This window comes from Pseudophryne corroboree, chromosome 10 (genome assembly GCF_028390025.1).
Source record: "Pseudophryne corroboree isolate aPseCor3 chromosome 10, aPseCor3.hap2, whole genome shotgun sequence".
Lineage (NCBI taxonomy): Eukaryota > Metazoa > Chordata > Amphibia > Anura > Myobatrachidae > Pseudophryne > Pseudophryne corroboree.
Genome location: NC_086453.1, coordinates 368,959,544 through 368,982,568, shown reverse-complemented (window position 1 = coordinate 368,982,568; position 23,025 = coordinate 368,959,544).

Sequence of the window (23,025 nt, the reverse complement as noted above, 5' to 3'; positions counted from 1 at the left end):
CAGGTTCTATTCTCACTCTATGGGTGTCGTGGACACCCACGAGTGGGAATAGCCCCTGTTAGTTGGTATTGTTATCCCGTCTGGTCCCCATTTGCACTTTTTGACTGCTAACGCCTGACTTTGCTTACTGTTTAATTTGTCTTAATTATTGGTAATGGTCCATGTGTTCCGGCCACTCTATATGGTGCCAGTGGTGGAACTACCGGAGGCAATGGAGTCAGTTGCCTTCGGGCACCTCATTGTCCCAACTTCCACCATCCCCTTATAAGTACCCAAAGCCCCAGCTGGCGCTACCCTGCACTTTGCCCCTGCGGTTCTACTCTCTGGCTGGCTGGCAGCTGCCACAATACTGACAAATGACTGACATGTCAGGTGATGTGTGTGGTTCCGCTAGCGCTGTTCTTGTGCCCCGGACCCTACTCTCTCCTCCATGTCAGCTGCCCCGTCTTAATTCCAGCGTGCAGCGTCAATATCAGGGAGCGGTGAGTAGTGGGTGTCCTCAATCACTGGCTTCCTGTTCGAGTACATTCAAGAGGATGGCAGCTGTTGAAGGTAGATACTCTGTGAAGTAAGGGCGCGCTGTAGAAGTGCAGGGCTCTGTACAAGACCAGAGCCGGATTAGGGAGAGGGAGATTAGGGATTGGGAGCGGGGGGTGGGGGCAGCAGCATGGAGCCGTGTGAATAGAAACCAGTAAGGAGAGCCATATACTAATACACAGCACTTGTACTATACACTGTGTGCTGCACCACTCCAAGCACACCAGGGAAGGAACTGCTGTGACTTATAGTCCTACATCAGCTGGGGAGCCATGCATACAATGACTCACTTGGTGACCTAGCTCCTCTCTTTCACACTGCATATGTTTCTGCTTTTACCACTTATTTTGCATTGGTGGTGGCATGGGATGCGTTTATTAACTGGCATTTCTTTGGTCTGACTTGTACTGACTAATGCAATACCTTAGCCGCAGTTTGACATAAGTGGGCAAGGAAGGAGCATGTAGTATTACCTCAGACATGTGAAGGGGACTGGGATTGCCAGACATGGCTGTGAGGTGGGTAGAAGCCTAAGGCATTATTCTGCTAGCACCTGTTCTGCATTCCTCTCTGCCAGAGTGAAAGGGTTAAATTAATGCGTTGGGTACATAATCCCGGTAAGTCACAATGCCAAAGGTCAGGCCAACAGATTTTACTGAGAACTTTAACCCCAGGGCCGTCTTTTCGTATGGGCTCAATGGGCTCTTGCCCAAGGTCCCCAGGAGTAAAAGGGTCCTAGGTTGATAGCTGAGGGTCCCCTCTTTCCAGGGGTACCAGATTTTTGAAAATCGGCCCTGGGGAACCGGAGATATCCGACTTCAAAGCAGTGGTCCCCATCCAAGCCTGTTAATTGTTTTTCCCAGCCAGATATCTCGGGTTCTGTCTGACTTAGAGTATTTCTTAGGGTATACCCCAAAAGCTGGGACTCTCCCTTTTCAGTTGCCATTGGCAGCTGATCTCTACTATGCCAAGAACCAGAGATATCAGCCTTCAAGCAGCTGGTCCGTGCTCCAGCTCCACACGTCTGGTATGCAGTTTTATATTTTTGTTGGTGGATTGCTCTGGTTTCTGAAGTCTGATCCCCAAGTCCCCAGAACCTCCTGAAAGGTGGGACTCTCTAGTTTTGTTTATCCCATTAAAGCTAAGAAATCTATTTCCAGGAACTGGAGATATCTGCAGTAAAGCAAGCTGCCCTCCCACAGGAAAATGATGAATATTTAGAACCACTCCACTATTCACCCCTCCCCTGTGTATTAAACACCCCCTACCACCCTGGAAGTTATGTACCAGGGCCCCTTCATTCAGCACAATGTCCCCTTCTACAGTTTAGTGTTCTCCTTCCCGCCCCATTTGTGCAGTAAAGGAGTAATTAGCAGAAATAATTTCTCCAGGTCCTACATGCTGAGCAAAAGATCGAACCCCCCTTCCCCCCTGCGGAACATCAAAGCTGCCACTGATAGCACCCCCCACCCCTACTGCTGATGGGTGGGTAAGGGCCCCAGTGCATTGCTGTGCCCAGGGGCCTACGCTACTGTTAAGACGGCTCTGTTTAACCCTACCCCTAATCCTAACCTAACTGTCCCTTCCCGCAGCATAACCATAGGGGCAGGCCTGCCATCAGGGGGGTGCTGCAGGCACAGTAGTCCCGGGCCCGGCCTCTCTAACAGAGTGGAGAGGGCCCGGGCTGCTCATGCCGCCGTCCGCCCGCTGCTCTGTTGCGCTCCTGAGATCTGACAGGCACAGGAGGGGTAAGCATCAATTGTAAGTGTCCCTCCCAAAATGGCTGCCACCTCAAAGGAGACAGTTATTAAAGATAATAGAGGAGGCTCCTCTAGTATCTTTAATAACTGTCTCCTCTGAGGCGGTGGCCATTTTGGGAGTGACGTTTTCAATTGAAGTTTACAGCATCCCCCCCCCCTCCTGTGACAGTGTCAGAACTCGGGTATGAAAAGGGGCGGAGCTATCAGAATGGAGGGGGCGGGGCTACACGGGACCAGGCTGTCTGCTACTACAGGTGACAGGAGATTGCTCTGCAACAGCTCCTGTGATAGGTAAGTTGAGAGAGAGGAAGAGAGAGAAAGTGTGTGTATGGGTATGTGTGTATCTGTGTGTGTGTGTGTGTGTGTGTGTGTGTGTATCTGTGTGTGTGTGTGTATGGGTATGTGTGTATCTGTGTGTGTGTATGGGTATGTGTGTATCTGTGTGTGTGTGTGTGTGTGTGTGTGTATCTGTGTGTGTGTGTGTATGGGTATGTGTGTATCTGTGTGTGTGTATGGGTATGTGTGTATCTGTGTGTGTATATCTGTGTGTGTGTGTATGGGTATGTGTGTATCTGTGTGTGTGTATGGGTATGTGTGTATCTGTGTGTGTGTGTGTGTGTGTGTGTGTGTGTGTGTATCTGTGTGTGTGTGTGTATGGGTATGTGTGTATCTGTGTGTGTGTATGGGTATGTGTGTATCTGTGTGTGTATATCTGTGTGTGTGTGTATGGGTATGTGTGTATCTGTGTGTGTGTATGGGTATGTGTGTATCTGTGTGTGTGTGTGTGTGTGTGTGTGTGTGTGTGTGTGTATCTGTGTGTGTGTGTGTATGGGTATGTGTGTATCTGTGTGTGTGTATGGGTATGTGTGTATCTGTGTGTGTATATCTGTGTGTGTGTGTATGGGTATGTGTGTATCTGTGTGTGTGTGTATGGGTATGTGTGTATCTGTGTGTGTGTGTATGGGTATGTGTGTATCTGTGTGTGTATCTGTGTGTGTGTGTGTATGGGTATGTGTGTATCTGTGTGTGTGTGTATGGGTATGTGTGTATCTGTGTGTGTGTGTATGGGTATGTGTGTATCTGTGTGTGTATCTGTGTGTGTGTGTGTATGGGTATGTGTGTATCTGTGTGTGTGTGGTCATTATGTGTAAGCGGTGCAGCGCTACTATTGGAGGCATGTATAAGCGCCACCACTACTGTTCACAGGATTTATTTATTAAATATATATTTATTTTTTTACTATATATATATATATATATATATATACACACACACACATATATATATATATATTTAGTGTGGGGGGAAGCCTGCCTATTTTTTCTGTCCCGGCCCCCACAATTTCTGATGGCGGCCCTGCCTAGGGGCACTACGTGCAGTGTTGTGTGAAGAAGATTGTGCTACTCTGTTGTGTATTATGAATTGGGGGCAGTGGTCCAAGAGGCAGGGGGAGCAGGTACAAATTACCCGGGCCCAGGCTGCTTGTGGGGCCCAGGGGGGCCTGGGTCCACTAACCACATCCCCAAGGATACCTGTACTGTGGCCGGCCGGCCGGCAGCGATGACACCACCTGGTGATATCTTCGGGAAGATGGCGCTGCACATAGAAAGTCTTTGCTCTCTAGTGGCCAGCGTTATCTTCCCAAATATCACTGGGAAGATGGAGCTGGCCGGGGAGGCGGGACCCGCTTCCAGATCAAGTGAGGTAGGAAGCGGGTGCTTTCCCTCCTATGTTAAAATGGTGCCCCTCTATGTTAAATTGGCCCCCTCCCTTGTGGAGCACGTGGGCCGGGCCCCGCAATTATTTTTTTATTCACATATTTTTAAACTAAAGGGCATAGTCACGCCCACTTTATAAGCCACGCCCCCAGGCCTTTACAGAGGCCCGACATGACTCTCAACAGCCCTGATTGGGGGTACTATTGTTTGATCATGCCACTTCCTTGTGAGGCCACACCCTTTTTGCATGGACTGTCCCTTTATTAAGTATTGGATGGAGGGTGTAAAATAGTTTGCAGGGGGGGAGGGGGGGGGGGCAAACACCATGTATATTCCTAGATGTTTTATAATCTTACCTCATTTCCGTTACTGACACTTCAGTTACTCACAATTACAGCAAGGCTGAAACTAGGATTTTCGGCACCCGGGGCAAGGCAGTAATTTGGCGCCCACCCCCAAAAAAACCAAAGCACAAAACAAAAACAAAAAAAAACCCTATCAGACTAAAATGATCAGATTATCAAAAATGTGGAAAAAAGGGGATACTACTGGACAATGGGGGTAATTCCAAGTTGATCGCAGCAGGAAATTTTTTAGCAGTTGGGCAAAACCATGTGCACTGCAGGGGGGCAGATATAACATTTGCAGAGAGAGTTTGATTTGGGTGGGTTATTTTGTTTCTGTGCATGGTAAATACTGGCTGCTTTATTTTTACACTGCAATTTAGATTGCAGATTGAACACACCACACCCAAATCTAACTCTCTCTGCACATGTTATATCTGCCTCCCCTGCAGTGCACATGGTTTTGCCCAATTGCTAACAGAATTCCTGCTGCGATCAACTTGGAATTACCCCCAATATTCCCCTATGTGCCTCAAATGCCCTATGTGTTACATTCCCAACGAGCGTGTTCAACTACATGCTCCTCTGTGTGTCCCCATACATTGCACTATGGCCCTCATTCCAAGTTGTTCGCTCGCTAGCTGCTTTTAGCAGCAGTGCAAACGCTAGGCCGCCGCCCTCTGGGAGTGTATCTTAGCTTATCAGAAGTGCGAACGAAAGGATCGCAGCGCTGCTACAGAAAAAGATTGAGCAGTTTCTGAGTAGCTTGAGACTTACTCCTAGCTAGCGATCACTTCAGACTGTTTAGTTCCTGTTTTGACGTCACAAACACGCCCTGCGTTCGGCCAGCCACGCCTACGTTTCCCCAGCCACTCCTGCGTTTTTATCCGACATGCATGCGTTTTTACACACACTCCCCGAAAACGGTCAGTTACCACTCAGAAACACCCACTTCCTGTCAATCAGTCTGCGGCCAGCAGTGTGACTGAAAAGCTTCGCTAGACCTTGTGTGAAACTGCATCGGCTTTTGTGAAAGTACGTCGCGCTTGCGCACTGCGCCCCATACGCATGCGCAGAAGTGTCGCTTTTTTACCTAATCGCTGCGCTGCGAACGAAAGCAGCTAGCGATCAACTCGGAATGAGGGCCTATATCATAACACTTCATCACTGCACTACATTCCTCTATCCACTGCACTACATCACTATACTTCATCTCCTACACGCTAAACTACATCACTACACTACATGCCCCTATGCACTGCACTACATACCCTATATGCTACACTACATCACTACACTACATCCCCTTATAAGCTACACCACATCAGTGCACTACATGTCCCTATATACTGCAATACATTACTACACTACATAACCTATATGGTACACTACATCACTGTACTACACCCCCCTATAAGCTACACCAAATCTCACATCTGGGAGGCAAAGCAGAGGTTGATACTGCTAATTGCGAGCACAGTGCACTTCTACAGCTTGAACGGTGCACTGCACACTAGTCGCAGCACTGCATGGCAAAGAAGAGCGTTTAAGGCAGAAGCCGACATAGGAGAGATCCCAGGTACTGGAGCTCACCCGCACAGCATCGGAGCCAGCTGCGGGCAGACAGGTGGGTCAGATACATTGCCCCGGGAGCTGTTTACTGTCTCACTGGAGCAGCACAGCACTGCCGGTAAAAAAGAATCTAAAAAATCCTGCTCCTCTGTAACCCCTTGGCGCCCCCTCAAATCCTGCACCCGGGGCGCACGCCCCCTTAGCCCCCCCTAGTTACGGCCCTGATTACAGTATGTAACCAGACCACAATCCAGGAGATCAAGGAGGTACAATCTGAAGTCTTTAAATGAAAGATTCTATTGATGTGGCGCCAGGTAAAAGGAATTTTTTTGGGAAATGATACGTGAACCGATGATGATATTGTAGAGTTATAGAAACATGCACAAGAGGATAACTCAAACTATGGACAGTCCAGTGGGGTTGGTTTATTGATAGATAGCAGGTACAGCTGTACTCACTGTTACAGTCTGGTTTTCATGGAGCAAAGCAGGTTGTCATACAGCTCACCAGTCGGGGAGTGTATTTAGTACAGATGTGCTCTTTTATAGCTCCTGCTATGCCATAGACTTGAATAGGAGCTGGCATGTCCATGCATATGCCTACCTTTCTCTTGTACAGCACTGGGCAGTGACGTTAAGGAGCGTGGCATGTCGCACTGCTACAGTATAAGCAGCAAAGCTCTAGCAGGACACATCTGTACTTGGTAGGGGTGCAGGAACAGTAGAACAGTTGGGGATTGCAGGTAATCACAGGTCTCTCTGGAGCTATAGAAGACGTGTCTTGTAGTGTGATATTGACAAATCTGTATCTGCACAGTGTGTGTGTATGTATGTATGTATGTATGTATGTATGTATGTGCAGTGTATGTACTGTATGTATGTATGTATGTATGTATGTATGTGTGCAGCGTGTGTATGTGTGTGTGCAGTGTGTACAGTATGTGTGTATGAGCAGTAAGGGGACAGTGGGGGTCATTTCGAGTTGTTCGCCCGTTGCCGATTTTTGCAACGGAGCGATTAAGGCGAAAATGCGCATGCGCATGGTACGCAGTGCGCATGCGCTAAGTAATTTAGCACAAAACTTAGTAGATTTACTCACGTCCGAACAAAGAATTTTCATCGTTGAAGTGATCGGAGTGTGATTGACAGGAAGTGGGTGTTTCTGGGTGGAAACTGACCATTTTCTGGGAGTGTGCGGAAAAACGCAGGCGTTCCAGGATAAAACGCGGGAGTGTCTGGAGAAACGGGGGAGTGGCTGGCCGAACGCAGGGCGTGTTTGTGACGTCAAACCAGGAACGAAACGGGCTGAGCTGATCGCAGTGTAGGAGTAAGTCTCGAGCTACTCAGAAACTGCTAAGAATTATTTATTCGCAATTCTGCTAATCTTTCATTTTCAATTCTGATAAGCTAAGATACACTCCCAGAGGGCAGCGGCCTAGCGTGTGCACTGCTGCTAAAAGCAGCTAGCGAGCGAACAACTTGGAATGACCCCCAGTGTGCAGTGGGGGGGGGAGGGTGATGGGGCAGTGAGCTGAGATGGGAGCAATGTGAGCAGTAGGGGGCAGTGATGGGTGGGGGAGCAGTTATGTGGGCAGTGAGGTGTGATTGGAGCAATGTGAGCAGTAGGGGGCAGTGATGGGTGGGGGAGCAGTTATGTAGGCAGTGAGGTGTGATTGGAGCAATGTGAGCAGTAGGGGGCAGTGCAGGGTGGGGGAGCAGTTATGTGGGCAGTGAGGTGTGATGGGAGCAATGTGAGCAGTAGGGGGCAGTGATGGGTGGGGGAGCAGTTATGTGGGCAGTGAGGTGTGATTGGAGCAATGTGAGCAGTAGGGGGCAGTGCAGGGTGGGGGAGCAGTTATGTGGGCAGTGAGGTGTGATGGGAGCAATGTGAGCAGTAGGGGGCAGTGATGGGTGGGGGAGCAGTTATGTGGGCAGTGAGGTGTGATTGGAGCAATGTGAGCAGTAGGGGGCAGTGCAGGGTGGGGGAGCAGTTATGTGGGCAGTGAGGTGTGATGGGAGCAATGTGAGCAGTAGGGGGCAGTGATGGGTGGGGGAGCAGTTATGTGGGCAGTGAGGTGTGATGGGAGCAATGTGAGCAGTAGGGGGCAGTGATGGGTGGGGGAGCAGTTATGTGGGCAGTGAGGTGTGATTGGAGCAATGTGAGCAGTAGGGGGCAGTGAGGGGTGGGGGAGCAGTTATGTGGGCAGTGAGGTGTGATTGGAGCAATGTGAGCAGTAGGGGGCAGTGATGGTGGGGGAGCAGTTATGTGGGCAGTGAGGTGTGATGGGGCAGTGAGCTGTGATTGGAGCAATGTGAGCAGAAGGGGGCAGTGATGGGTGGGGGAGCAGTTATGTGAGAAGTGATGTATGATGGGGCAGTGAGGTGTGATTGGAGCAATGTGAGCAGTAGGGGGCAGTGAGGGGTGGGGGAGCAGTTATGTGGGCAGTGAGGTGTGATGGGAGCAATGTGAGCAGTAGGGGGCAGTGATGGGTGGGGGAGCAGTTATGTGGGCAGTGAGTTGTGATTGGAGCAATGTGAGCAGTAGGGGGCAGTGAAGGGTGGGGGAGCAGTTATGTAGGCAGTAAGGTGATGATAAAACTGGTTCTCCTTCATGTTACTAATACCACTCCTATTCCTGCTGACACCCTAACACCTGACTCTCCATACTCTCCTGCTATTACGTTTGCTGTATATACACCTATCTCATACCCTCCAACTGTACCTTTTTGGCCGGTACAGTACCGTTTTTTTAAGGTCTGTACCGGCCAAAAAGGGCTTTGTACCGATTTTTGACTCACTGCATCTCCATTGAAAGTATAGGAAAGGGGGCGTGGTCACGCCCCCTTTACCCATGGCCACGCCCCTTTCCTTGTTTGTACCGGTTTTTACGTGTACAATGGGGGTCATTCCGAGTTGGTCGCTCGCAAGCGGATTTTAGCAGATTTGCTCATGCTAAGCCGCCGCCTACTGGGAGTGAATCTTAGCATCTTAAAATTGCGAACGATGTATTCGCAATATTGCGAATACACACCTCGTAGCAGTTTCTGAGTAGCTCCAGACTTACTCGGCATCTGCGATCATTTCAGTGCTTGTCGTTCCTGTTTTGACGTCACAAACACACCCAGCGTTCGCCCAGACACTCCTCCGTTTCTCCGGCCACTCCTGCGTTTTTTCCGGAAACGGTAGCGTTTTTTCCCACACGCCCATAAAACGGCCTGTTTCCGCCCAGTAACACCCATTTCCTGTCAATCACATTACGATCGCCAGAACGATGAAAAAGCCGTGAGTAAAATTCCTAACTGCATAGCAAATTTACTTGGCGCAGTCGCAGTGCGAACATTGCGCATGCGCATTAAGCGGAAAATCGCTGCGATGCGAAGATTTTTACAGAGCGAACAACTCGGAATGAGGGCCCATGTTGGAGGGTATGCTGTCTCAGTCCAGCCTCAAGTTGCCTGTCTCTCTCTTTTCCACTCACCCACCTCAGCCCAGCCTCAGCTGCCTGTCTCTATGTCTCTCTCATTTCCACTCACCTGCCTCAGCCCAGCCTCTGCTATCTGCCTCTCTCTGTTCCACTCACGTCTCAGTCCAGCCTCTGCTGCCTGCCTCTAGCTCTATTCCACTCACCTCTCTTCCCAGCCTCTGCTATCTGCCTCTAGCTCTATTCCACTCACCTGTCTCATCCCAGCCTCTGCTATCTGCCTCTAGCTCTATTCCACTCACCTGTCTCATCCCAGCCTCTGCTATCTGCCTCTAGCTCTATTCCACTCACCTACCTCATCCCAGCCTCTGCTGCCCGCCTCTATCTCTATTCCACTCACCTCTCTCTTCCCAGCCTCTGCTATCTGCCACTATCTCTATTCCACTCATTTGTCTCATCCCAGCCTCTGCTGCCTGTCTCTATCTCTATTCCACTCACCTCTCTCTTCCCAGCCTCTGCTATCTGCCTCTATCTCTATTCCACTCACCTGTCTCATCCCAGCCTCTGCTATCTGCCTCTAGCTCTATTCCACTCACCTGTCTCATCCCAGCCTCTGCTATCTGCCTCTAGCTCTATTCCACTCACCTGTCTCATCCCAGCCTCTGCTGCCCACCTCTATCTCCATTCCACTCACCTGTCTCATCCCAGCCTCTGCTGCCTGCCTCTATCTCTCTATTCCACTCACCTGTCTCATCCCAGCCTCTGCTATCTGCCTCAAGCTCTATTCCACTCACCTCTCTCTTCCCAGCCTCTGCTATCTGCCTCAAGCTCTATTCCACTCACCTTTCTCATCCCAGCCTCTGCTGCCTGCCTCTAGCTCTATTCCACTTACCTGTCTCATCCCAGCCTCTGCTATCTGCCTCAAGCTCTATTCCACTCACCTCTCTCTTCCCAGCCTCTGCTATCTGCCTCAAGCTCTATTCCACTCACCTTTCTCATCCCAGCCTCTGCTGCCTGCCTCTAGCTCTATTCCACTTACCTGTCTCATCCCAGCCTCTGCTATCTGCCTCTAGCTCTATTCCACTAACCTCTCTCTTCCCAGCCTCTGGTATCTGCCTCTATCTATATTCCACTCATCTGTCTCCTCCCAGCCTCTGCTGCCTGTCTCTCTCTCTCTATTCCACTCACCTCTCTTATCCTAGCCTCTGCTATCTGCCTCTAGCTCTATTCCACTCACCTGTCTCATCCCAGCCTCTGCTGCCTGTCTCTCTCTCTATTCCACTCACCTTTCTCATCCCAGCCTCTGCTGCCTGCCTCTAGCTCTATTCCACTCACCTTTCTCATCCCAGCCTCTGCTGCCTGCCTCTATCTCTATTCCACTCATCTGTCTCATCCCAGCCTCTGCTATCTGCCTCTAGCTCCATTCCACTCACCTGTCTCATCCCAGCCTCTGCTGCCTGCCTCTAGCTCTATTCCACTCACCTGTCTCATCCCAGCCTCTGCTATCTGCCTCTAGCTCTATTCCACTCACCTGTCTCATCCCAGCCTCTGCTGCCTGTCTCTCTCTCTCTCTATTCCACTCACCTGTCTCATCCCAGCCTCTGCTATCTGCCTCTAGCTCTATTCCACTCACCTGTCTCATCCCAGCCTCTGCTGCCTGTCTCTCTCTCTCTCTATTCCACTCACCTGTCTCATCCCAGCCTCTGCTATCTGCCTCTAGCTCTATTCCACTCACCTGTCTCATCCCAGCCTCTATCTACCTCTATCTCTATTCCACTCACCTGTCTCATCCCTGCCTCTGCTGCCTGTCTCTCTCTCTATTCCACTCACCTCTCTCTTCCCAGCCTCTGCTATCTGCCTCTATCTCTATTCCACTCACCTGTCTCATGCCAGCCTCTGCTGCCCGCCTCTATCTCCATTCCACTCACCTCTCTCTTCCCAGCCTCTGCTGCCTGCCTCTATCTCCATTCCACTCACCTCTCTCTTCCCAGCCTCTGCTGCCTGCCTCTATCTCCATTCCACTCACCTCTCTCTTCCCAGCCTCTGCTGCCCGCATCTATCTCCATTCCACTCACCTCTCTCTTCGTAGCCTCTGCTATCTGCCTCTAGCTCTATTCCACTCACCTGTCTCATCCCAGCCTCTGCTGCCTGCCTCTAGCTCTATTTCACTCACCTGTCTCATCCCAGCCTCTGCTATCTGCCTCTAGCTCTATTCCACTCACCTGTCTCATCCCAGCCTCTGCTGCCTGTCTCTCTCTCTCTATTCCACTCACCTGTCTCATCCCAGACTCTGCTGCCTGTCTCTCTCTCTCTATTCCACTCACCTGTCTCATCCCAGCCTCTGCTATCTGCCTCTAGCTCTATTCCACTCACCTGTCTCATCCCAGCCTCTGCTGCCCGCCTCTATCTCCATTCCACTCACCTCTCTCTTCCTAGCCTCCGCCATCTACCTCTATCTATATTCCACTCATCTGTCTCATCCCAGCCTCTGCTGCCTGCCTCTAGCTCTATTCCACTCACCTCTCTCTTCCCAGCCTCTGCTTTCTGCCTCTAGCTCTATTTCACTCATCTGTCTCATCCCAGCCTCTGCTGCCCGCATCTTTCTCTATTCCACTCACCTTTCTCTTCCCAGCCTCTGCTATCTGCCTCTATCTCTATTCCACTCATCTGTCTCATCCCAGCCTCTGCTGCCTGCCTCTATCTCTATTCCACTCATCTGTCTCATCCCAGCCTCTGCTGCCTGCCTCTAGCTCTATTCCACTCACCTCTCTCTTCCAAGCCTCTGCTATCTGCCTCTAGCTCTATTCCACTCACCTGTCTCATCCCAGCCTCTGCTATCTGCCTCTAGCTCTATTCCACTCACCTGTCTCATGCCAGACTCTGCTGCCCGCCTCTATCTCCATTCCACTCACCTCTCTCTTCCCAGCCTCTGCCATCTGCCTCTATCTATATTCCACTCATCTGTCTCTTCCCAGCCTCTGCTGCCTGTCTCTAGCTCTATTCCACTCATCTGTCTCATCCCAGCCTCTGCTGCCTGTCTCTCTCTCTATTCCACTCACCTTTCTCTTCCCAGCCTCTGCTGCCCGCATCTTTCTCTATTCCACTCATCTGTCTCATCCCAGCCTCTACTGCCTGTCTCTATCTTTTTTCCATTCCCTTACCTTACCTCTGCAATGCCCCTGCAGCCTGCCTCACTCTGTTCCTCTTACCTGCATCATCCCAGACTCTGCTGCCTGTCTCTCTCTATTCCACTCACCTGTCTCATCCCAGCCTCTGCTATCTGCCTCTAGCTCTATTCCACTCACCTGTCTCATCCCAGCCTCTGCTGCCCGCCTCTATCTCCATTCCACTCACCTCTCTCTTCCTAGCCTCCGCCATCTACCTCTATCTATATTCCACTCATCTGTCTCATCCCAGCCTCTGCTGCCTGCCTCTAGCTCTATTCCACTCACCTCTCTCTTCCCAGCCTCTGCTTTCTGCCTCTAGCTCTATTTCACTCATCTGTCTCATCCCAGCCTCTGCTGCCCGCATCTTTCTCTATTCCACTCACCTTTCTCTTCCCAGCCTCTGCTATCTGCCTCTATCTCTATTCCACTCATCTGTCTCATCCCAGCCTCTGCTGCCTGCCTCTATCTCTATTCCACTCATCTGTCTCATCCCAGCCTCTGCTGCCTGCCTCTAGCTCTATTCCACTCACCTCTCTCTTCCAAGCCTCTGCTATCTGCCTCTAGCTCTATTCCACTCACCTGTCTCATCCCAGCCTCTGCTATCTGCCTCTAGCTCTATTCCACTCACCTGTCTCATGCCAGACTCTGCTGCCCGCCTCTATCTCCATTCCACTCACCTCTCTCTTCCCAGCCTCTGCCATCTGCCTCTATCTATATTCCACTCATCTGTCTCTTCCCAGCCTCTGCTGCCTGTCTCTAGCTCTATTCCACTCATCTGTCTCATCCCAGCCTCTGCTGCCTGTCTCTCTCTCTATTCCACTCACCTTTCTCTTCCCAGCCTCTGCTGCCCGCATCTTTCTCTATTCCACTCATCTGTCTCATCCCAGCCTCTACTGCCTGTCTCTATCTTTTTTCCATTCCCTTACCTTACCTCTGCAATGCCCCTGCAGCCTGCCTCACTCTGTTCCTCTTACCTGCATCAGCCCAGCCTCTGCTGCCTCTATCTCTCTCTATTCCACTCACCTACCTCAGCCCAGCCTCTGCTGCCTCTATCTATCTCTATTCCACTCACCTACCTCAGCCCAGCCTCTGCTGCCTGTCTCTCTCTCTCTATTCCACTCACCTGTCTCATCCCAGCCTCTGCTGCCTGTCTCTCTCTCTCTATTCCACTCACCTGTCTCATCCCAGCCTCTGCTATCTGCCTCTAGCTCTATTCCACTCACCTGTCTCATCCCAGCCTCTGCTGCCCGCCTCTATCTCCATGTGGCCGGAGAGCCCCAGCCACGAGGCAAATGGCCGCTTTGGCACTGAAGGGGTTAATCCCTAGTGCCCGGCGCCATTTGTTAAGGACAAAGGGCGCTTGGCGCCAGATTTGAAAATGTATTGTGGGCGCTAGGCGCCGTGTTTTATCAATGTACACAAATGTATTTTTAAACTGTGCCGTGGTCCCGGACCTCTCCGGAGACCACGGCAGGGAGGACAGCCCCCGGCGCGCTCAGCAGTGTGTGCGCGCCGGGGGAGAGGAGGCAGCCGCTGACCGCCGGAGTCCGGGAGCTCCGCTCCCGGCAGCGGTCAGTGTAGCCCCGGGCGCACTGGAGTGTGCGCGCCGGGGAGAAGGGTGAGCGCTGCGGCTGGGAGCTCGGCTCCCGCTGCAGTGCTCTCTGCTCCCGGCGCCTCAGCCCAGCACGGGTGGCCAGCCGCAGCAGCCGGGACGGACGTCCCAGGCTGCTAGCCGGCGAGGGGGGTGCGCCGCAGCCCGGCTCCCCGCCGGACGCTGCGGCGAGGCTACCAGTCAGGCGCCGCGCATGGGGGACCGGGCTAGCCGGCTCCCTAGCGGCGTGGGTGAAATTAGGCTGCCCAGCAGAATGGTGAGCGCTGGGGTCCGGGAGCTACGCTCCCGGCGCCTCAGCGCTGAAACAAGCCAGGGTCACGGCGGCCAGGACAAGTGTCCCGGGCCGCCGGACTTCGGTACAGGGGGGTGCGCCGCTGCGTGCGGCGAGGCCACTGGTTAGTGCCACACTGGGGGGACAGGGAGAGCCAGCTCCCTGGAACCCCAGAGGCAGGAAGGCAGGCTGGAGGATGGGGGAAGCCAGCCCCATACCTCCAGCACTGAGGGAGAGCCCTAGCAGCCAGGCTGCAGGGCTAGGGAAGCCCAGCGCTGAGCGCTGGGCACAGCAGTTAAATAATGACCTACAGTGTGTTGTAAGGCACTGCAGTGCCTGAGTATGTAGAGTCTGTGCAGGGCACAGGCTCAGTGTATATTTAAAAGGGGAAATGTACAGTGTGATTTAAGTGTAATGTATGTAAAGGTAAAATGCACTTACTTGATTGTGTGTCCCAGGAGGGGGGAATCCATGGCTGTGCAGGCTGATGGATTCTCCCAGACCTTGTCCCCAAAAACGGAATGCTTTCCCATCCAGCCTCACATTTCCAAAGGGTACAGGGAGAAAGAGAAGCAGCTTAGCTATGAAACAAGCTGAGTGGTTTCTTGGAGCTCCATGGAGATCAGCCGTAGTGCCAAGAAACCTGGACCGGGGAGCCCGGCAGCCCAGCTCTGGAGCCCAAATCCAGGCTGCGGGCAGTGAGAGGGGTCCCGGGCAGATTTCTGGAAGTCAGATTTAGGAGGGAAAACCTCCCCCCCAGCCAGACTGAACGGCACCGTGGGAGTATCCTACTCTCCCAGATGGGAGAGACAAAGGAGACCGACCACTCCCCACTGTCCATAGGGAACAATGTTAGGTGTGCATTAGACCAGAGCATGCACAGCTCATGGGTAAACATTGATTGGTTGTGCACCACAGGGCGGGCTTACCCCCTGTGGTAAGGGGTCTTGGAGAGGGATAAAAGAAGGGCAGTTGGCCCATAGGAGTGTGGATTGTAACATCTTCTTCTGCTGAAAACATCTTGATTGTATGCTGTTGCCCCTAGCAATAGGGAGGAGCCTTTTTAAAGGTTATTTGAGCAATAAACATCTTTGCCTCAAGACTGCTTCATCTTGTGACCTACAGGGTTAGGCCAAACCTAGCCCCGTTCTCCGGCTGTCCAGGGAAGCACCTGACGTCTCCAAGCTCCGCCTTCCGCCAGCTACCGGTAGAGGCCTAGCAAGTGGCTAGTGGGGATTCGTCGACACCACACAGGTGTGGTAAAGCAGTGCGTCGGCACATACAGAGCAGAACCGTGGTTCCAAACGCCACGGCAGGTTAGGAGTTTGGTGGTGGCAGCGAGAATCCGCCCACAGCGCAGTGGGTGGAGTCAGTAACAGGCGGTTACTGACGGTAAGCGGGAATCCCCTATGTGGTCAGGCCTCGTGCGGCTTGACTTTCCATTCTGTGCGCAGTCGACGGGACGCGGCAAGCGGCGAGTGCTTCCGTACGGTACCGTCCTGTCACACTCCATTCCACTCACCTCTCTCTTCCTAGCCTCCGCCATCTACCTCTATCTATATTCCACTCATCTGTCTCTTCCCAGCCTCTGCTGCCTGCCTCTAGCTCTATTCCACTCACCTCTCTCTTCCCAGCCTCTGCTATCTGCCTCTAGCTCTATTCCACTCATCTGTCTCATCCCAGCCTCTGCTGCCCGAATCTTTCTCTATTCCACTCACCTTTCTCTTCCCAGCCTCTGCTATCTGCCTCTATCTTTATTCCACTCATCTGTCTCATCCCAGCCTCTGCTGCCTGCCTCTAGCTCTATTCCACTCACCTCTCTCTTCCCAGCCTCTGCTATCTGCCTCTAGCTCTATTCCACTCACCGGTCTCATCCCAGCCTCTGCTATCTGCCTCTAGCTCTATTCCACTCACCTGTCTCATGCCAGCCTCTGCTGCCCGCCTCTATCTCCATTCCACTCACCTCTCTCTTCCCAGCCTCTGCCATCTGCCTCTATCTATATTCCACTCATCTGTCTCTTCCCAGCCTCTGCTGCCTGTCTCTAGCTCTATTCCACTCATCTGTCTCATCCCAGCCTCTGCTGCCCGCCTCTATCTCTATTCCACTCACCTCTCTCTTCCCAGCCTCTGCTATATGCCTCTATCTCTATTCCACTCACCTTTCTCTTCCCAGCCTCTGCTATCTGCCACTATCTCTATTCCACTCATTTGTCTCATCCCAGCCTCTGCTGCCTGCCTCTATCTCTATTCCACTCACCTGTCTCATCCCAGCCTCTGCTGCCTGCCTCTAGCTCTATTCCACTCACCTCTCTCTTCCCAGCCTCTGCTATCTGCCTCTATCTCTATTCCACTCACCTGTCTCATCCCAGCCTCTGCTATCTGCCTCTAGCTCTATTCCACTCACCTGTCTCATCCCAGCCTCTGCTATCTGCCTCTAGCTCTATTCCACTCACCTGTCTCATCCCAGCCTCTGCTATCTGCCTCTAGCTCTATTCCACTCACCTGTCTCATCCCAGCCTCTGCTGCCCACCTCTATCTCCATTCCACTCACCTGTCTCATCCCAGCCTCTGCTGCCTGCCTCTATCAATCTATTCCACTCACCTGTCTCATCCCAGCCTCTGCTATCTGCCTCAAGCTCTATTCCACTCACCTCTCTCTTCCCAGCCTCTGCTATCTGCCTCTAGCTCTATTCCACTCACCTGTCTCATCCCAGCCTCTGCTGCCTGCCTCTATCTCTCTATTCCACTCACCTGTCTAATCCCAGCCTCTGCTGCCTGCCTCTATCTCTATTCCACTCACCTTTCTCATCCCAGCCTCTGCTGCCTCTATCTCTCTATTCCACTCACCTCTCTCTTCCCAGCCTCTGCTGCCTGCCTCTAGCTCTATTCCACTCACCTTTCTCATCCCAGCCTCTGCTGCCTGCCTCTAGCTCTATTCCACTCACCTCTCTCTTCCCAGCCTCTGCTATCTGCCTCTAGCTCTATTCCACTTACCTGTCTCATCCCAGCCTCTGCTATCTGCCTCTAGCTCTATTCCACTAACCTCTCTCTTCCCAGCCTCTGGTATCTGCCTCTATCTATATTCCACTCATCTGTCTCCTCCCAGCCTCTGCTGCCTGTCTCTCTCTCTCTCTATTCCACTCACCTCTCTTATCCTAGCCTCTGCTATCTGCCTCTAGCTCTGTTCCACTCACCTGTCTCATCCCAGCCTCTGCTGCCTGTCTCTCTCTCTATTCCACTCACCTTTCTCATCCCAGCCTCTGCTGCCTGCCTCTAGCTCTATTCCACTCACCTTTCTCATCCCAGCCTCTGCTGCCTGCCTCTATCTCTATTCCACTCATCTGTCTCATCCCAGCCTCTGCTATCTGCCTCTAGCTCTATTCCACTCACCTGTCTCATCCCAGCCTCTGCTGCCTGCCTCTAGCTCTATTCCACTCACCTGTCTCATCCCAGCCTCTGCTATCTGCCTCTAGCTCTATTCCACTCACCTGTCTCATGCCAGCCTCTGCTGCCCGCCTCTATCTCCATTCCACTCACCTCTCTCTTCCTAGCCTCCGCCATCTACCTCTATCTATATTCCACTCATCTGTCTCTTCCCAGCCTCTGCTGCCTGCCTCTAGCTCTATTCCACTCACCTCTCTCTTCCCAGCCTCTGCTATCTGCCTCTAGCTCTATTCCACTCATCTGTCTCATCCCAGCCTCTGCTGCCCGAATCTTTCTCTATTCCACTCACCTTTCTCTTCCCAGCCTCTGCTATCTGCCTCTATCTTTATTCCACTCATCTGTCTCATCCCAGCCTCTGCTGCCTGCCTCTAGCTCTATTCCACTCACCTCTCTCTTCCCAGCCTCTGCTATCTGCCTCTAGCTCTATTCCACTCACCGGTCTCATCCCAGCCTCTGCTATCTGCCTCTAGCTCTATTCCACTCACCTGTCTCATGCCAGCCTCTGCTGCCCGCCTCTATCTCCATTCCACTCACCTCTCTCTTCCCAGCCTCTGCCATCTGCCTCTATCTATATTCCACTCATCTGTCTCTTCCCAGCCTCTGCTGCCTGTCTCTAGCTCTATTCCACTCATCTGTCTCATCCCAGCCTCTGCTGCCCGCCTCTATCTCTATTCCACTCACCTCTCTCTTCCCAGCCTCTGCTATATGCCTCTATCTCTATTCCACTCACCTTTCTCTTCCCAGCCTCTGCTATCTGCCACTATCTCTATTCCACTCATTTGTCTCATCCCAGCCTCTGCTGCCTGCCTCTATCTCTATTCCACTCACCTGTCTCATCCCAGCCTCTGCTGCCTGCCTCTAGCTCTATTCCACTCACCTCTCTCTTCCCAGCCTCTGCTATCTGCCTCTATCTCTATTCCACTCACCTGTCTCATCCCAGCCTCTGCTATCTGCCTCTAGCTCTATTCCACTCACCTGTCTCATCCCAGCCTCTGCTATCTGCCTCTAGCTCTATTCCACTCACCTGTCTCATCCCAGCCTCTGCTATCTGCCTCTAGCTCTATTCCACTCACCTGTCTCATCCCAGCCTCTGCTGCCCACCTCTATCTCCATTCCACTCACCTGTCTCATCCCAGCCTCTGCTGCCTGCCTCTATCAATCTATTCCACTCACCTGTCTCATCCCAGCCTCTGCTATCTGCCTCAAGCTCTATTCCACTCACCTCTCTCTTCCCAGCCTCTGCTATCTGCCTCTAGCTCTATTCCACTCACCTGTCTCATCCCAGCCTCTGCTGCCTGCCTCTATCTCTCTATTCCACTCACCTGTCTCATCCCAGCCTCTGCTGCCTGCCTCTATCTCTATTCCACTCACCTTTCTCATCCCAGCCTCTGCTGCCTCTATCTCTCTATTCCACTCACCTCTCTCTTCCCAGCCTCTGCTGCCTGCCTCTAGCTCTATTCCACTCACCTTTCTCATCCCAGCCTCTGCTGCCTGCCTCTAGCTCTATTCCACTCACCTCTCTCTTCCCAGCCTCTGCTATCTGCCTCTAGCTCTATTCCACTTACCTGTCTCATCCCAGCCTCTGCTATCTGCCTCTAGCTCTATTCCACTAACCTCTCTCTTCCCAGCCTCTGGTATCTGCCTCTATCTATATTCCACTCATCTGTCTCCTCCCAGCCTCTGCTGCCTGTCTCTCTCTCTCTCTATTCCACTCACCTCTCTTATCCTAGCCTCTGCTATCTGCCTCTAGCTCTGTTCCACTCACCTGTCTCATCCCAGCCTCTGCTGCCTGTCTCTCTCTCTATTCCACTCACCTTTCTCATCCCAGCCTCTGCTGCCTGCCTCTAGCTCTATTCCACTCACCTTTCTCATCCCAGCCTCTGCTGCCTGCCTCTATCTCTATTCCACTCATCTGTCTCATCCCAGCCTCTGCTATCTGCCTCTAGCTCTATTCCACTCACCTGTCTCATCCCAGCCTCTGCTGCCTGCCTCTAGCTCTATTCCACTCACCTGTCTCATCCCAGCCTCTGCTATCTGCCTCTAGCTCTATTCCACTCACCTGTCTCAAGCCAGCCTCTGCTGCCCGCCTCTATCTCCATTCCACTCACCTCTCTCTTCCCAGCCTCTGCCATCTGCCTCTATCTATATTCCACTCATCTGTCTCTTCCCAGCCTCTGCTGCCTTTCTCTAGCTCTATTCCACTCATCTGTCTCATCCCAGCCTCTGCTGCCTGCCTCTATCTCTATTCCACTCACCTCTCTCTTCCCAGCCTCTGCTATATGCCTCTATCTCTATTCCACTCACCTTTCTCTTCCCAGCCTCTGCTATCTGCCACTATCTCTATTCCACTCATTTGTCTCATCCCAGCCTCTGCTGCCTGCCTCTATCTCTATTTCACTCACCTGTCTCATCCCAGCCTTTGCTGTCTGCCTCTAGCTCTATTCCACTCACCTCTCTCTTCCCAGCCTCTGCTATCTGCCTCTAGCTCTATTCCACTCATCTGTCTCATCCCAGCCTCTGCTGCCCGCATCTTTCTCTATTCCACTCACCTTTCTCTTCCCAGCCTCTGCTATCTGCCTCTATCTCTATTCCACTCATCTGTCTCATCCCAGCCTCTGCTATCTGCCTCTAGCTCTATTCCACTAACCTCTCTCTTCCCAGCCTCTGGTATCTGCCTCTATCTATATTCCACTCATCTGTCTCCTCCCAGCCTCTGCTGCCTGTCTCTCTCTCTCTCTATTCCACTCACCTCTCTTATCCTAGCCTCTGCTATCTGCCTCTAGCTCTGTTCCACTCACCTGTCTCATCCCAGCCTCTGCTGCCTGTCTCTCTCTCTATTCCACTCACCTTTCTCATCCCAGCCTCTGCTGCCTGCCTCTAGCTCTATTCCACTCACCTTTCTCATCCCAGCCTCTGCTGCCTGCCTCTATCTCTATTCCACTCATCTGTCTCATCCCAGCCTCTGCTATTTGCCTCTAGCTCTATTCCACTCACCTGTCTCATCCCAGCCTCTGCTGCCTGCCTCTAGCTCTATTCCACTCACCTGTCTCATCCCAGCCTCTGCTATCTGCCTCTAGCTCTATTCCACTCACCTGTCTCATCCCAGCCTCTGCTATCTGCCTCTAGCTCTATTCCACTCACCTGTCTCATGCCAGCCTCTGCTGCCCGCCTCTATCTCCATTCCACTCACCTCTCTCTTCCCAGCCTCTGCCATCTGCCTCTATCTATATTCCACTCATCTGTCTCTTCCCAGCCTCTGCTGCCTGTCTCTAGCTCTATTCCACTCATCTGTCTCATCCCAGCCTCTGCTGCCCGCCTCTATCTCTATTCCACTCACCTCTCTCTTCCCAGCCTCTGCTATATGCCTCTATCTCTATTCCACTCACCTTTCTCTTCCCAGCCTCTGCTATCTGCCACTATCTCTATTCCACTCATTTGTCTCATCCCAGCCTCTGCTGCCTGCCTCTATCTCTATTTCACTCACCTGTCTCATCCCAGCCTTTGCTGTCTGCCTCTAGCTCTATTCCACTCACCTCTCTCTTCCCAGCCTCTGCTATCTGCCTCTAGCTCTATTCCACTCATCTGTCTCATCCCAGCCTCTGCTGCCCGCATCTTTCTCTATTCCACTCACCTTTCTCTTCCCAGCCTCTGCTATCTGCCTCTATCTCTATTCCACTCATCTGTCTCATCCCAGCCTCTGCTGCCTGCCTCTATCTTTATTCCACTCATCTGTCTCATCCCAGCCTCTGCTGCCTGCCTCTAGCTCTATTCCACTCACCTGTCTCATCCCAGCCTCTGCTGCCTGCCTCTATCTTTATTCCACTCATCTGTCTCATCCCAGCCTCTGCTGCCTGCCTCTAGCTCTATTCTACTCACCTTTCACATCCCAGCCTCTGCTGCCTGCCTCTAGCTCTATTCCACTCACCTCTCTCTTCCCAGCCTCTGCTATCTGCCTCTAGCTCTATTCCACTCACCTGTCTCATCCCAGCCTCTGCTATCTGCCTCTATCTCCATTCCACTCACCTCTCTCTTCCCAGCCTCTGCCATCTGCCTCTATCTATATTCCACTTATCTGTCTCTTCCCAGCCTCTGCTGCCTGTCTCTAGCTCTATTCCACTCATCTGTCTCATCCCAGCCTCTGCTGCCCGCCTCTATCTCTATTCCACTCACCTCTCTCTTCCCAGCCTCTGCTATATGCCTCTATCTCTATTCCACTCACCTTTCTCTTCCCAGCCTCTGCTATCTGCCACTATCTCTATTCCACTCATTTGTCTCATCCCAGCCTCTGCTGCCTGCCTCTATCTCTATTCCACTCACCTGTCTCATCCCAGCCTCTGCTGCCTGCCTCTAGCTCTATTCCACTCACCTCTCTCTTCCCAGCCTCTGCTATCTGCCTCTATCTCTATTCCACTCACCTGTCTCATCCCAGCCTCTGCTATCTGCCTCTAGCTCTATTCCACTCACCTGTCTCATCCCAGCCTCTGCTATCTGCCTCTAGCTCTATTCCACTCACCTGTCTCATCCCAGCCTCTGCTGCCCACCTCTATCTCCATTCCACTCACCTGTCTCATCCCAGCCTCTGCTGCCTGCCTCTATCAATCTATTCCACTCACCTGTCTCATCCCAGCCTCTGCTATCTGCCTCAAGCTCTATTCCACTCACCTCTCTCTTCCCAGCCTCTGCTATCTGCCTCTAGCTCTATTCCACTCACCTGTCTCATCCAAGCCTCTGCTGCCTGCCTCTATCTCTCTATTCCACTCATCTGTCTCATCCCAGCCTCTGCTGCCTGCCTCTATCTCTATTCCACTCACCTTTCTCATCCCAGCCTCTGCTGCCTCTATCTCTCTATTCCACTCACCTCTCTCTTCCCAGCCTCTGCTGCCTGCCTCTAGCTCTATTCCACTCACCTTTCTCATCCCAGCCTCTGCTGCCTGCCTCTAGCTCTATTCCACTCACCTCTCTCTTCCCAGCCTCTGCTGCCTGCCTCTAGCTCTATTCCACTCACCTCTCTCTTCCCAGCCTCTGCTATCTGCCTCTAGCTCTATTCCACTCACCTGCCTCATCCCAGCCTCTGCTATCTGCCTCTAGCTCTATTCCACTAACCTCTCTCTTCCCAGCCTCTGGTATCTGCCTCTATCTATATTCCACTCATCTGTCTCCTCCCAGCCTCTGCTGCCTGT